The sequence below is a fragment of the Vidua macroura genome, chromosome 12 (genome assembly GCF_024509145.1).
Source record: "Vidua macroura isolate BioBank_ID:100142 chromosome 12, ASM2450914v1, whole genome shotgun sequence".
Classification (NCBI taxonomy): domain Eukaryota; kingdom Metazoa; phylum Chordata; class Aves; order Passeriformes; family Viduidae; genus Vidua; species Vidua macroura.
In genome coordinates, this window is record NC_071582.1 from 9025799 (window position 1) to 9038981 (window position 13183).

Genomic DNA, 13183 nt, shown 5'->3' on the forward strand with positions numbered 1-13183 from the left:
TCTTCTTAAGGAGGGTCTCTCTCTATATATATTTTTTGTAATTAACAGAAATTAAATTCATTGAACATTACTGTATGCTCTATTATTGAGCCTAGCTCACATTTCTAGTGGGGTAACTAAACCAAATGAATAGCAAGCTACCAGTAACTTATAATTTAAATCTTGCTACATTTAAGAGTGAGACAGTACTTTTAGTCCTCTGGTTGTTTATATTGGTCTGATAAGATTTCTCTTGGTAAAAGACAGGCATTCATTCTGGATGATGAAGATGAGTTTTACCAGAATGCAAAATTATCCTAAACCACTGAGTTTAAACCTTGCTGCATTAATTTCAGCCCTCTGTGGATGCACAGGCCAAACATCAGTAACCTGCAAGATTTGTTAAAGGCTTTACTCTTCTAATTCCCACTGGGGTATTTTAATGTTGACAGCTGTTAAATTTCTCAAACTGGAGCTTCACATCAGTATTCTCTTCCTCACAGACACCTGTAATGGGATTTATCTGTTTTCTTTGTTATTCCCTTTGCTCATTTAAATGTAATGTGCATTTCTCATCAGACCACTGGATTATTCTATATATATTACTAAAATACACAGATACATGAACACACATATGTTTGCCCCAGAAGAACAGAGCATGGTATTTTGGATGTGATTAAAAAGATGGAAAAGGATAAATACAGCACTATAATCCTTGTGCATTTCTTTAAAACAAAAGACATTTTTTTCTTACGTGGCCAGGAAGGTGCAGTTTCTTGAAGCTCCTGAGATTTTCATCTTCCCTATCTCCTCATCACTGAGCTGTGTTCTATCTAGGAGTGGAGAAATTAATTCTATTTATACTTCTGGTGCTTTACCACCAGTCACGGGCTCCTCCCCGACCCTCCAGTTCCTCCCTTTTGATTTATATTCGTTGGAATTGCAGCTTTGGTAACTGTATTTTCCTGAAGGATTTAGCCAGATATTGGGCTAGTATTGTATTGCTGTAAGGATCACTAATTCCAGGGCCTTTGTTGTGCAAATTATGTGTAAACAGATGTGCTAATGGGTGTTTTCACCTGATGCCTGATTGAGCTTCCTATGGAACCAGTCTTGCCTGCCTTGGTTCATGTTCAGTGCAGGCAGCTCAGGGTGCCAGGCGTGTGTGTATCTGCACGCGAGTGAGCTCCAGGCAGCTCGGGTGGGTGGCTGCGGGGCTGAGGGAGGGCTGGCCGAGCAGTGCCGCACAGAGCTGAGAAGCCGAGCAGCATTGGCACTGCCACAGGCCGGCCCGGGTGGGGCTTTGGGCAGCCTGGGCTAATGGAAGGTGTTCCTGCCCATGCAGGGGGTTGGAGCTACATGATCCATAAGGATCCTTCCTTCCTTCCCAAACCATGCTATGATTCCATGATCATATTTGATTTTACAGCCTCTATATGAGAGAGGCTGCTTCCTTATCAGTCAAGGCTCACTTTTTGTGATGAAGTGGTACTTAAGCACTTAGATGTTGACAACGACAGGCATAGACTTCGGTAGTTTAGTAACTGATCTATGGTCTTGTGAGGGGAAAAAACCAGTAATGTAAGGAAAAGATGTAAAATACTTCATCTGAACAAAATCACTTCTAGTCTGCCCTTGCTTTTTATTTTAGCTACTTAGGGAACTGGTAATTAACAATGCTATTTTAACTGTGCAACTTCAGCCTTTCAGTCCCAACCCCCGTTATTGTCATTATTCACTTCACAGCTGTGTGCAGAAGCCCAAGCCAGTATACATGGTATACTTTTTGCTAACTAGGTAAGAAAAAACTATACTATATAAATATTACCTGCTTAACAAAAAATCCTGTAAGAAGTTGACAGTGGGAGTTTGGAGAAAGGAAGGATTTTAATGGATCCAAGTCCGACATATGAAGAAGAAACAACTTTCTAAAATTAGCCCTTGATGAACATCAGATTAAGTAGAGAATATATAGTATCTTTTGTAGAAACAAAGTACTTCCTAATTTCCATTCCAGTGTTTTCATTTACAAGGCTGATCCTGAGCAAGTGACCAAGGTGTAATACTCAAAATATAGGGAGAAGCAGCAGTCATATAGAACAGAAGATTTACTTTAGAACAGTACAGACAACTTCAGAGTTATTAAAAAAAAAAAATAAATCCCTGCAACATACTTTGCTTGAGTAACAAAGGTAGGTTTTGAATCTTGTTATTATTTTTGATGGTGTAAAATTCATATTTGCATATTTGAATAACCAGGTTTTGACATCTCATCTAAAGCCTTTTCCTGATATAACTTAAAAGCAGAGAATGCACAGTTTCTAATAATAAAAATCTTTGCTCTTTTTTAACATAGGCACATACTAGTAAAAAGAGACTACCTGTGCATCAAGCATAAAGAATAATGTTGTCTTGTTCTAATGTGTCAAAATACTTTTTAATGAGGAAAGGTATATGAAATGTACAAAGCAGGATAAACCAGCTACTAATACCTTCATTACTGTCTGTCAACAAATGACAGTCCTATCAGTAAATGAATGAGCTAGCAGGGATAAATGGACAGGTTATAGAAATAGCTTTCACAGTGATCTCTAAACACAGAAAATGCAGTTGAAAGCTTTCAAATTTCAATGCAGTCCTTTTGGCAGTAGGAATGTATGAATGTGTCAGGTGTCAAAAAATGTTTTACTTTTTATATTCAATAATTAAGCTTTGTGTATTTTTTTTAAATTTTAAATACCCCTTGTGAAATATCAGTGAGTTCTACCCTTTAAAACTTTGTGGCCACTAGCATTATTATGGACTGTGGAGTTTGACCTACTAATTATACTTCTAACAAGTTGATGGGGTTCCAGAATTAATGGATCTCTTTGTCTTGCTTGAGGCATATCAGAGCTTAATACCATGAACAAAATGCTGATCTGACCTTTGGTTCCAGGAGGTAATGCTGGGACACAATATTTTTGAGGCTCATTCCAGTAATAAAATTACAGTTTTAATAATGGCTCTGCAAACATATGGCAAACGGAAAACACTTCTAAAACAACATAGCTTCCATTAAACCTCTGGAAATACTAAATCCAGTAAATTGTTAAACACCAAAGTGTTTGTTGTACTTTGTTTAGTTATTTAACACCTGCCTCCCTCCTGCTTTAAGGTATAATCAGATACTGTTGCTAATCAGGTTGTCAAATCTTAAAGCACATATACAGTACTTGCAGCTTTAAAACTGTACTGCTCTGCTTCTTTAAAGCTGCACCTGATGTTTACCTGAGAAGCAGTGAAAGGAGACTGTATTTCTCATAAATTAATTTATGAATATTTATACACCAGATGGTTTTTCAATTGCTGGCCAAAATGCATGGTGTTTAAACCAGAGCAATTGAGAAAGATGGAATAAACTCATGGAAATATCCACGATGGGGTAGTACATTTGTGACTTCTAACAGCAGAATTATTTATGCATTTGGAAGCATATCCTTGAGCTTCACATTCTTGCTTGTGCATTTGATTGTGTAGTTAGCCTGTGCTTTTAAGAGCATTCTTACTGCTGTATACAACACAAGATTAGCAAAGGCTGAAGGTATGATGATGCCATTAATATGAATATCTGTCCATAGTGTCCCTCAGATGTCAGACCATGACTATGCATACTTTGAAAGATGAAGTTTTTGAGATGTGAGCAAAGAGGGAGCAGGGAAAAGTAATAATTTACTGTAAAAGGTGCATTCCATCCTCCCCTTAGTTGTGTCTATTTTATGCAGTTTAAATTAGCTACAGTACATTTATTTTGATGCATTTGCCGAAGCACTTTGTCAATTCCCAAGTAGCATTTGCTAACAGACTGAATTTTGGTGCCATCATCTGTTGGCCATGTACAATTGCAGCATGGGCAGATGGGGATCCTGAAATACTTCTTGTACTGCTTGTTTCACATCCAGCTTCATTTCTTGTGCTCACACCTTATGTATTGTGCTTTTAAAAAACAAACACATACAGAAGTCTATACAGTGGAGCAGCCATTGTCTGTTGGGCTGGATGTCGTATGTGAATATTGGCACAGACAAAACAGTCTTTTTACAGGGAAATAAACTAGACAGTGTGAACTCTAGAACTACATCTATAAAGCTGATTTTTACATAGCCAGTTTATGTAAAAAAACTATAGATGGTCCTGATATTAGGCAGCAACAGTATGTATTGAAGTTATTTTTCTGTTTGGAAACTTCTGCTTTGTTTCAGTCAAGAGTTTGACTTGCATGAGGAAAACTATTTGAAAGTGGTTTATAGTGACTTAATTCTGCTCTAGAAAGTAGAGCTCAAACTCCAGGTTTTTAGGGGTAAAGTATCTTGCCAGTAATGTGTGTTTTCTTCAAAACTAGCTTCTGCAGAAAGATTGATTTCTTTGCTTTACCAAAGTGGTGTCTTTACATCCAGCAGATCATCCAGAGACAAGATTTAACATGATTCTTACTTGCTGGTAGTAGATATATACACTGTAATAGGGCTTTTCTAGCTGTGAGGTGGTGTAGTAGTAAGAATCCTATCCACACTTGAAGCTTAACACTAGGTGAAAAACTTCTCTGCATTTGTAGCTTCAGCCTCCATTTATGAATTTTTATCCAAGAAAAAAGTTTGAAGATGCTGGAGAGATGTCTGGCCTAAGAGTCACAGTTGTCACAATGAAAAATGAGCCTTGGCTACAACTCAGGGCTATGTGCCTGACTGTGGATGCAAGTCATTGTCCAAAGACGTCTGTGTCTGAGTTGATCTTTTTCCATTAAGAGGCAGTGCAGAGAGCTGCTGACATGATCTCACCCTGAGGTAGATGTTTCTAACTGGCAGGCACACCTGCCTTCTAGCCATCGTCAGTAACAAGATTTTGGGAGATGCTATGGTCTGAGTTTTGCTAAGATGGATCCCATACAATACAGCCATACTGTCACTACTTTTCTGTCACTGAGAAACAAACTCCATCATGAATATTTACAAAAGATTGTCAACTGAAAATTAGTTACTTGGAAAATCCCTGAGCAGCATACTGGAAACTAGCCCAGCTCTGAGCAAAGGATCAGACCAGACAACTGCCAGAGTCCAGTCCACCCTCAGCTTGTGTTTCTGGGTTTAAAGCAGGTACCCTTTCTCAAGGGTGAGAACCAAGGGGAAGGCTTTCTCTTGTAATGTGTGTGGGATTGCTGTGTTTGATCCTTAGCAACCAAACAGATATATAACGTTTATAACTCAGTGACAGATCTGTGCTGCACAGTAAGCTGCCCAGGTGGACTCAAAACTTGTCACTGATTTTTGCACTCTCTTAATCTTCCTGTTTATTCTGCTCTTCATTAAAGTCAATCTCTGCTGGACAGACTGTCACTCAGGCTAGGCTGGTCCTGCTGTCTGCACTCTCTGGGGATCACCTTTCATCCTGATAAATGGTCTATTAGGAGAGCACGTGTCAGAGAGAAACCCTTCGTGAAGCTAAATAGATTAGAGCCTCTTCCTCTGAGCGGTCTCAGTGGAATGGGGTAGGCGTGATCATTAAAGTGGATTTAGAATGAGAAGATGCTATTCCTCAGGTTAGAAATTACTCTGAGTTTACAAAGGTATGGATTAGTTCTAGTAAATATATAAGGTAAAAACCCCCAATGTTAGCATTTGCCACCAGAGCAAATGCAGTGTGATGGTCTGGAAGCTGCTGAACTTTCGCATGGTGCCCCCTTGGGAATTGAATAGATCCTGCCTGCCTTTGTGCTTTTGTAATACCTTTCTATACTTACTGTAATTGCCAGCTTGAAGGAGCTGTACAATTCAATATTCTTGCAGTGCAGCTTAGGAGCTGCAGGTACATTAGGACTGGTAAAATGACCAGTAAAGGGATAGGATTTCTGGTTTTTACAGACATCCTATCCCCCAGCTGTGGCATTGGGAGTCATTGCTGCTCTGTCCCTGGCCCTCTAAATACATCATGGTAACAGCAAGGCCAAAAAAATCCCTTGCAAAAGCAAAGCCTGCCTTTGAAATCACGTTTACAAGCGTGACTTAGTGCATGGCATCACACACCCAAATGCCTCTGGTCCATGTTCTGGTGCTGCCTTTACCTGGTGCAGGTTTCCTCAGGTGGAACATGGGGAGGGGAGAAAGGCTCAGCTTGCTCCTGTTTCTTTCTCTGTGGAGTTTGGGTAGTGGTAGGGATGGGAAGATGAGCTCAGTTGTTGCTCTGAGGTTAGTGGATGTTGAGCAGAGGTTGCCTCTCTTTTGCAGACCCTCAGAGGCAGCTTCAAGTTCTCAAATTTTTTTTTTTTGTAATTACTTTTAAAATATTTTTTTCTCCTTCACTTTCATTTTCCCTTTCTCTGCCTTCCATAGGTGAGGGTGAAGGGAAAATGGATTCCAAGCTTTTCCACACAACTCTCCATGTCCTAAGCAGCCTTTTCCATTGGCAGCACAAGTCTCCAAGTCTCTGGTCTTGAGCTTATTCACTGCTTTGTGGATGTTTGGTGTTGCAGGGATGTCTGAGGGAAAGGAAAAGCCTGTGTAAACGAGTAGGCAGAGTAGGCAGGCGAGATCGTGGTGCTTCTTTTTTGTTGCTTGAAGGAACACGCAGAAGCTCTGATTTTCACCCTTGTTGGAGCCAGTCCAACAGAAGCATCTCGGTTCTCTTGGCACCAAAGAGAGTGGCAGGTCCTCATTGGTGGCATTTGCACCAAAAATGGGGAGGGAATGCTGCCAGAAAACTCTCTTGTGAGAAGAGTGGCTATCACCTAGGGAGAGGATAGAAAAAGATTATGCTGAGGAAGTTAATTTTAAATGAATTAAAGGAAGAGAAGTTCAGATTTTCTAGCAGAGCATCTTCCAGAAAAAGAAATCAAATAAAATAACAAAAAAGTTATAAACAGCAAATTCACCATTAGTTTCAATGAAGGATTAAGCAAATATGTAGACTTTTTAATAGTAGCAATAAAAACCTACAAGTATAATAACAATATTCATGTTGTAAACTCATGTAATCACTTGCAGTTATTGTTCCTAAACTGCATCTTGCTTTTTGCAACAGTAATGTATTCTCCGTCTGCCTGGGAAGATTTGGTAGACAATGACTGCAATGATGGTACAAAAGTTGAAAGAGGTAATGTGGGGGAGTTCTGGAAGACTCTTTTCAACTCTCTCTTTTGTTGTCGTTTATTTAAATGCAAATCTTTTAGGGGGAAAAAAAGTCCAAAATCTGATAAATATTCAATAGCCTTGGTGCATTCGTGAATGTGAGGCTGAGGTTATGGAAATGGTGAGTCATACAGAAACTTGTCCAGGGAAACAAGGCACTTCTGTGAAAGGAAGAGCAGGGTACAGCAAACTCCTAAATTAAGCCAAGGCCTAGAGTGTGTTTTAGTGTCTTCTAATATGTGAATTTTAAAGATATACTATGTAGGAAAATAGTCACTTTGGTCATTTTCGGGCAGACCTAGGCAGCGCTGCATTCAGACAGCTGTAATCAGTGCAGCCTCTGCTGCCAGGTCCAAGAAGGACAAGTGCCTGTCATGTTACTGTGAGAAAAGTAGGGATTACGAAGCCTGGGACCAGGTCACAAAACACAACTGGAGTCAGAATTGAGGGTGTAGAGGGTGGTGTCCAGGAATGTGGTTCTGCCGTGCTGTTTCAGGTTCTGGTTTGTGCTAGTAGAAGAGCTTTCCCCAGGCCAGGATCCTCTCCCAGGGCTGGACACAGTCTGATGCAAGCAAGTGCCAAAGCTCATTTTCCCTTTCTGTTCCTTGGTGAATCAGTGTTTGTACACTGTGACTTTGTCTCTCTGGGAAGCATGCCCCAAAATGTGGCCTGGGGAGACCCTTCTTTTCCTCTGTCAGTCCTGAAGAGGGGTATGAGAGAAAGCTCCTCCACCTGAACAACGTTATGGAATGCTATAAATTAATTCTATAATGCTATAATTAATTATAAGTTAATTCTCTAGTTTATTACGGTTAAAACTTACTTGACCTATTTAAAAAATGTCGTTGTTTCCAGGGTATCAAGAATTTAAAAGGTACCTGAACGAGACCCACAGAATGGCTTGGGTGTATGTCATGAATGTCATGTTATTTCATGGCTTTACATTTAAGCATTTTAATTACCACATCTCATTACACTTAGAAGATTACCAACTAGAACAGGTTCAAAACTTTGTGTAAATGAAATCTGCAGAGCATAAAGGGAATTCACAGTAAACATCTTTTGTTTGTAGGTAGAGATGACACAAAAACCTGTGGTTTGGTATTTGTTGTGTACTGGTATTGTTATTGTCTATTTGTTATGTTTCTGCCATAGTTCATTTTGAGTTCATTACAGAGCTTTGCCTTACAGTATGACATGACTAAACTTATGTTTAGCATTATTATTATATAATTCGCTTGTAAGCTCTGCCTGTATTATTGTTGAACTATACATTTTTAGCAATATTATTTAGAAAATAAATGTCAGCAAATGTCTAGGATTTTTTTCAGGTTTTACTCAGATCAATTTAAACTGTTCAAATCTTAAATAAAGTAAAATACAGCTTAGTAGAGCCTGTAAATGTAACCTTAATATTCATTTATCACTGACTAGGATTGGCCAGAAAATTACTATTAAGGAGGGTTTCCATACATTTTGGAATGAAACTCATCTCTTTTATTCATGGCTTCTGGAGGAAAAAGGGACAAATTCTCTGAAGCAGTTGAGGGCATGGAAGATGCATCTTCTATATCCAGAACTACTGGCTACTTGGCATTATCTATCATTTAAGATCTATCTCAGTTTATAGTCTACACTTTCACATCCCACTTTGAAGGCACATTTTGATTATTATTGGTTATCTGTTTTCTTGCTTTCAGTTGAGGACAAACTGCTACAGGGACTCAGGCTTCTGTCCTCAAGCTAATGTCCAGAGAAGGATTTGCACAGGGAGACTTCCTTCTACTCCTTAGGTCTGGCCTGGCTGGACACTTTTCCCATCCTAGGCTGTGAGTAACAGAATGCTTTGCCATGACTTGCTAAGCCAGCCTGGGAGCCAGGCAAGGTGGATGTTTGCTGCCTGGAAGGCAAAGACAGTAAGTTTTTCAAGTACTGAATAGTAAAATACTGAAATTCAGAAGAAGAAAGCCCCCCCCCCCCCCAAGAAATTAAATTAAAAATGTATAGTCCTTCAGGAAACTATCCTGCATTGCATAGCAAGCAGATAAGAATGAATTGTTCCTTTCAAGTCAGTTTTAAAAAGAGGAAAATATTTAGAAAGTGAATCTTGCAGTCTAGATAAAAGCAATTTTGTTTTATGCAGCTGCCAGTGAAGAGTCCTGCTGCAGTGGTAACTTGAAAGTCAATAAACATGAATTATTTACATTAATTATTTAGAAGACACAGGATAAAAATTAATTAATATTAAACCAGAATTAATCCATTGTATAAGCACTAAGGAATGTGTATGTGTTCCTAGCAAATTGATTGTGACATCCATTTGGAATCTCAGTTTACATACATGAAGAAGGTGTAAGTGAATGTTTCATCATCTAATTGTAAATACATTTTAACTAAAATGCATGAACTAACTGTTAAGGATCAAGTAACTTAAATTATAATATCTACAGTATATAAAAACAGACATGTCTGGCCAGATGGTGTGAGAATAAGGAGTGACTGGATTTCCAATAAGTAACAAGCAAGTAGAAATCATGTACTGTGGGATTCACCTGACCACCACACATTAAAATAACCTGCAAAGAAGAGATGAGGCCATTTAAGAGAAAGGTTTCTACATTGGAGAAGCAATGAAAAATCTCATTTAACAGAGATACTGGGTTAATCATAATTTTTGCTTCTTCTGTCTGCAGAAATCAGGTCTCAACAGAGCTCTTGGATCCTGGAGAAACCTGATGAGAGATGTCATTCCAAACCCACTGACAGGGAAGGAAGAAGAGTAATAGTACTCACATGTAAGTGAAGTGAGGCAAGCCCTGGAAAATGCATCACAACAAGAGGAAAAATTGAGGAATTAGGAGTGCCCAAGAGAGTACTTTGTAATACAAACAGCTGTGGGATGGGAAGAAAATACTAAACAGGTAATGGAGATCAGAGAGGGTAGAGAGAATTCCTCTGAAAATACTACTGTGAGGTTCTTGAGCTACAGTTGTATCTCTAGTAAACATCTGAATAGATATGGAGTCAGGAAATGGTTATTTATAAGCTAAAGCAAAAGGTCCATGGGTATTGCTTTCAAACATACATACTATCTGAAGGGCAAGCCTGTGTAAAATGTTTTCCAAATGAACTTGGTTAAAATTTCAAAAGTATGGGTGGTTGGGAATGAGAATTTCTAGCATAACAGGCAATAGAGGAAAAGTAGAAACTGCTCATCTTAATATATCTTGTAAAATTCTGTAGGTCACCCAGTTTCAGGTCATGTGCCCTTATTAAAGCACCAAGCATGTTTCTGGACTAATTACAGTAAACACAGTTGTTCAACAGTGGTGTTTATCTGTTAGTTCAGCATGGTGATCACTGATTCTTGCATGAGTGACAGAAAGGTTAAGTTAGAAATCTTCTGAAGAAGGACTTTGTTAGCCATAAGGGACAAAAGGAGGGGGAAAAAGGACTGACAAAGGTTGTATACAAAGAAGCCTTTAATGAAGATTTGCCATAAGGCAAGATAATAGTTCTTGAGTGTTATGAACTGCAGAAACTGCATGAACACATTATATTTTAAACACTTAATCTGTATTACAAACTATGTACATTCTTCTGCTAAATAAGATGAATTGGGATTCAAGAAGCAGCACATCCTGACAAATCTTCTCCTGAAGGCATCCATTAATATAAATCAACAGTAGCAATTTTGTTTGATCATTTATTTGCAAGAATCATTAAGGTTTATTAGCATAATTATTCCCTGTGGGACTTCATGTCACATAAATGAAAAATGGCATTATCAATATTTAAAAGATAAGTATGTAATGTTCAGAGTACTTAAACAGTACTCTGCAGGTGGTGTCCAGCTGTAGCAAATTAGATTAGGTTTGATTTCTAAATTCTAGAGATAGAACTAGAGACAAAACTAGGTTCCTTATTGTGCAAGGTGTAAGCACACAGCCACACTCTGTAGTTATTCATTACTGTACGTGTGTGGAACATTGTTTTCTGATTTCAAGAAAGCAACGTGACTTAAGATACCAAGGGGAAGTGAATGTTGCTCACTGGTGGAAATCCTTCTATAATCTTGTCTTTTTTTTAACAGTTCTATATGCTGACCTCAAATTTTCTCAATGAAACAAGACAGCTTTCTCAGTGGAGACATGGAGAGAGGCCCTGCTTTCCTGCAGGAGCTCTGAAACCAAAATCAGTGGTGCCTCTGTACCAACTGTGATCATCTTGGTACTCCCAATGAGCACTTTTTGAATGAGACACGAGGATTGATGCACAGCAAAGCCTGTGGGTATCGCTGTGCTGGGAACATTTCACAGACAGAAATCTGTGGGCTTTATCTGGCCCACAGCAATGCAGAGCTAATTCACCGCTTCACTGAGGAATTTTTGTTGGAGCACGAAATTGCTGTTTTAGCAGCAGCAAAATCAGTACCCACTGTGTTCTCTTCTCCTCTCTAAAAGCTCTTGAATAAAACATCAGTGATTTTACTAAACATGCCCCAGGACTCCTCCAGACACATCCCTGTGTGGGGCAGGGAAGCAGAGCCTCCACCAGCCTGGGGCTCATCACAACACACTGCCAAGGCTGCTGGGCAGGAGGAGATGCCAGCATAAGAGATGGATGCAGGCAGCAGAATGACTTTCACCTTGCTCTCAGCCCTTTCTGGGACTGATGTTTGTTTTCTGTTATTGCCCTTCAGTTGCCCTTTCTGTTGGTTGGCTTGAGGTTATGGCTACAGATTAATTTGTTTAATACTCTGTTGTTGGCAGCAGACATCTTTTTCCTTACTATTCTGCTCTTTGCTAAGCTCCCCTTTGGAGCTCCTCAGCTTTTTAATTATTCACAAAAGCTGAACTGAACTCTTTGGAATTAATTGTGTTTGGTGGTATGTTGCAGGAATGAAAGGGGTTCTGCTTACTTTTAAAGTACATTTCCTGGTGCTTTCAAGTCTGCACTCAAGTTAGAACACATGGCCACACCTGGACTCGGTGCTTCCCAGGGAGTGGGCAGTCCCCAGGAAGCATATGCCATCTCACCCTTTTGCTCAGTGTATACTTTTTTATGGGTGCTGCTATAGGAAGAGTAGTAAAGCTTAGCACTTAATAGCTTATTTTCAATGTTATTCAGCCTTGGAAATTACAAATCTTCCTTCCAGAGGTGTATGTTCTGATGGCATTGCATACAAAATACTGGAAAGGAAACCATGTTCAGTGCTTAATGACAGCCAAAATCAGCTGGGGGGATGATCACTGGGTGGAGGCCATGACTGGTTTTAGTTTTCCCTCTGCCCATTCAGCTGGGCACTTTGGCAGACGAGCTTGCAGGCTGGTTACTCAAATACCTCCTCTACACCCCTCACAGAAGAGACACAGATAGGCTAGAACAGAAAAAAATCTAATCTTTCCTTTCAAACAAAGAGCTCCAAATGAAGCTTGTTATCTTGAAGTGCACTTTTTGACAAATACTTGTATAAGAGGTCTCATATCAAAATCTCAGTAAATAGATACTTTTATAAAAACCTTTTACAAACAGAACTTTCATACTAATAAACCTTTAGATTCTCTTCTAAAAATAATTTCCATTCAGTTTCCTAAGTAAGGACTCAGTCCTTTTGCTTGAACTTAGGATATCTGGTCTCTTTTATTGGTTATGATAGGTAAGTGGATAAAGGTCTTGCTGCAAAAAACAGAAGTGTCATTATAGCAGTGTTTTAAAACATTCTTTGCAGAAGAACTATATTTGCTGTCCCTGGACCAGGTATTTAAAAAAAAAATCATAGAGGTGAAGCAGAAAGCCTGATATTCTCAGCAGAAAGCACTTATGTGTTCCTCTCAGAAAATGGAGTCCTACAGCTAAATACTTATTAAATCCCCATTTGTCTTATCAGAAACAGATGTATTTTTGTTGAACACATTTGAAGCACTGAGTATTTTTGTTCCTTGCATTATTTTAGTTTAGAGTCCATAATGTCATGAGTAAAAGATTGCTTCTGCCTACTGCTGCTATGGGGCATGTTTTCCCTACTACTGCAGGATAATTTA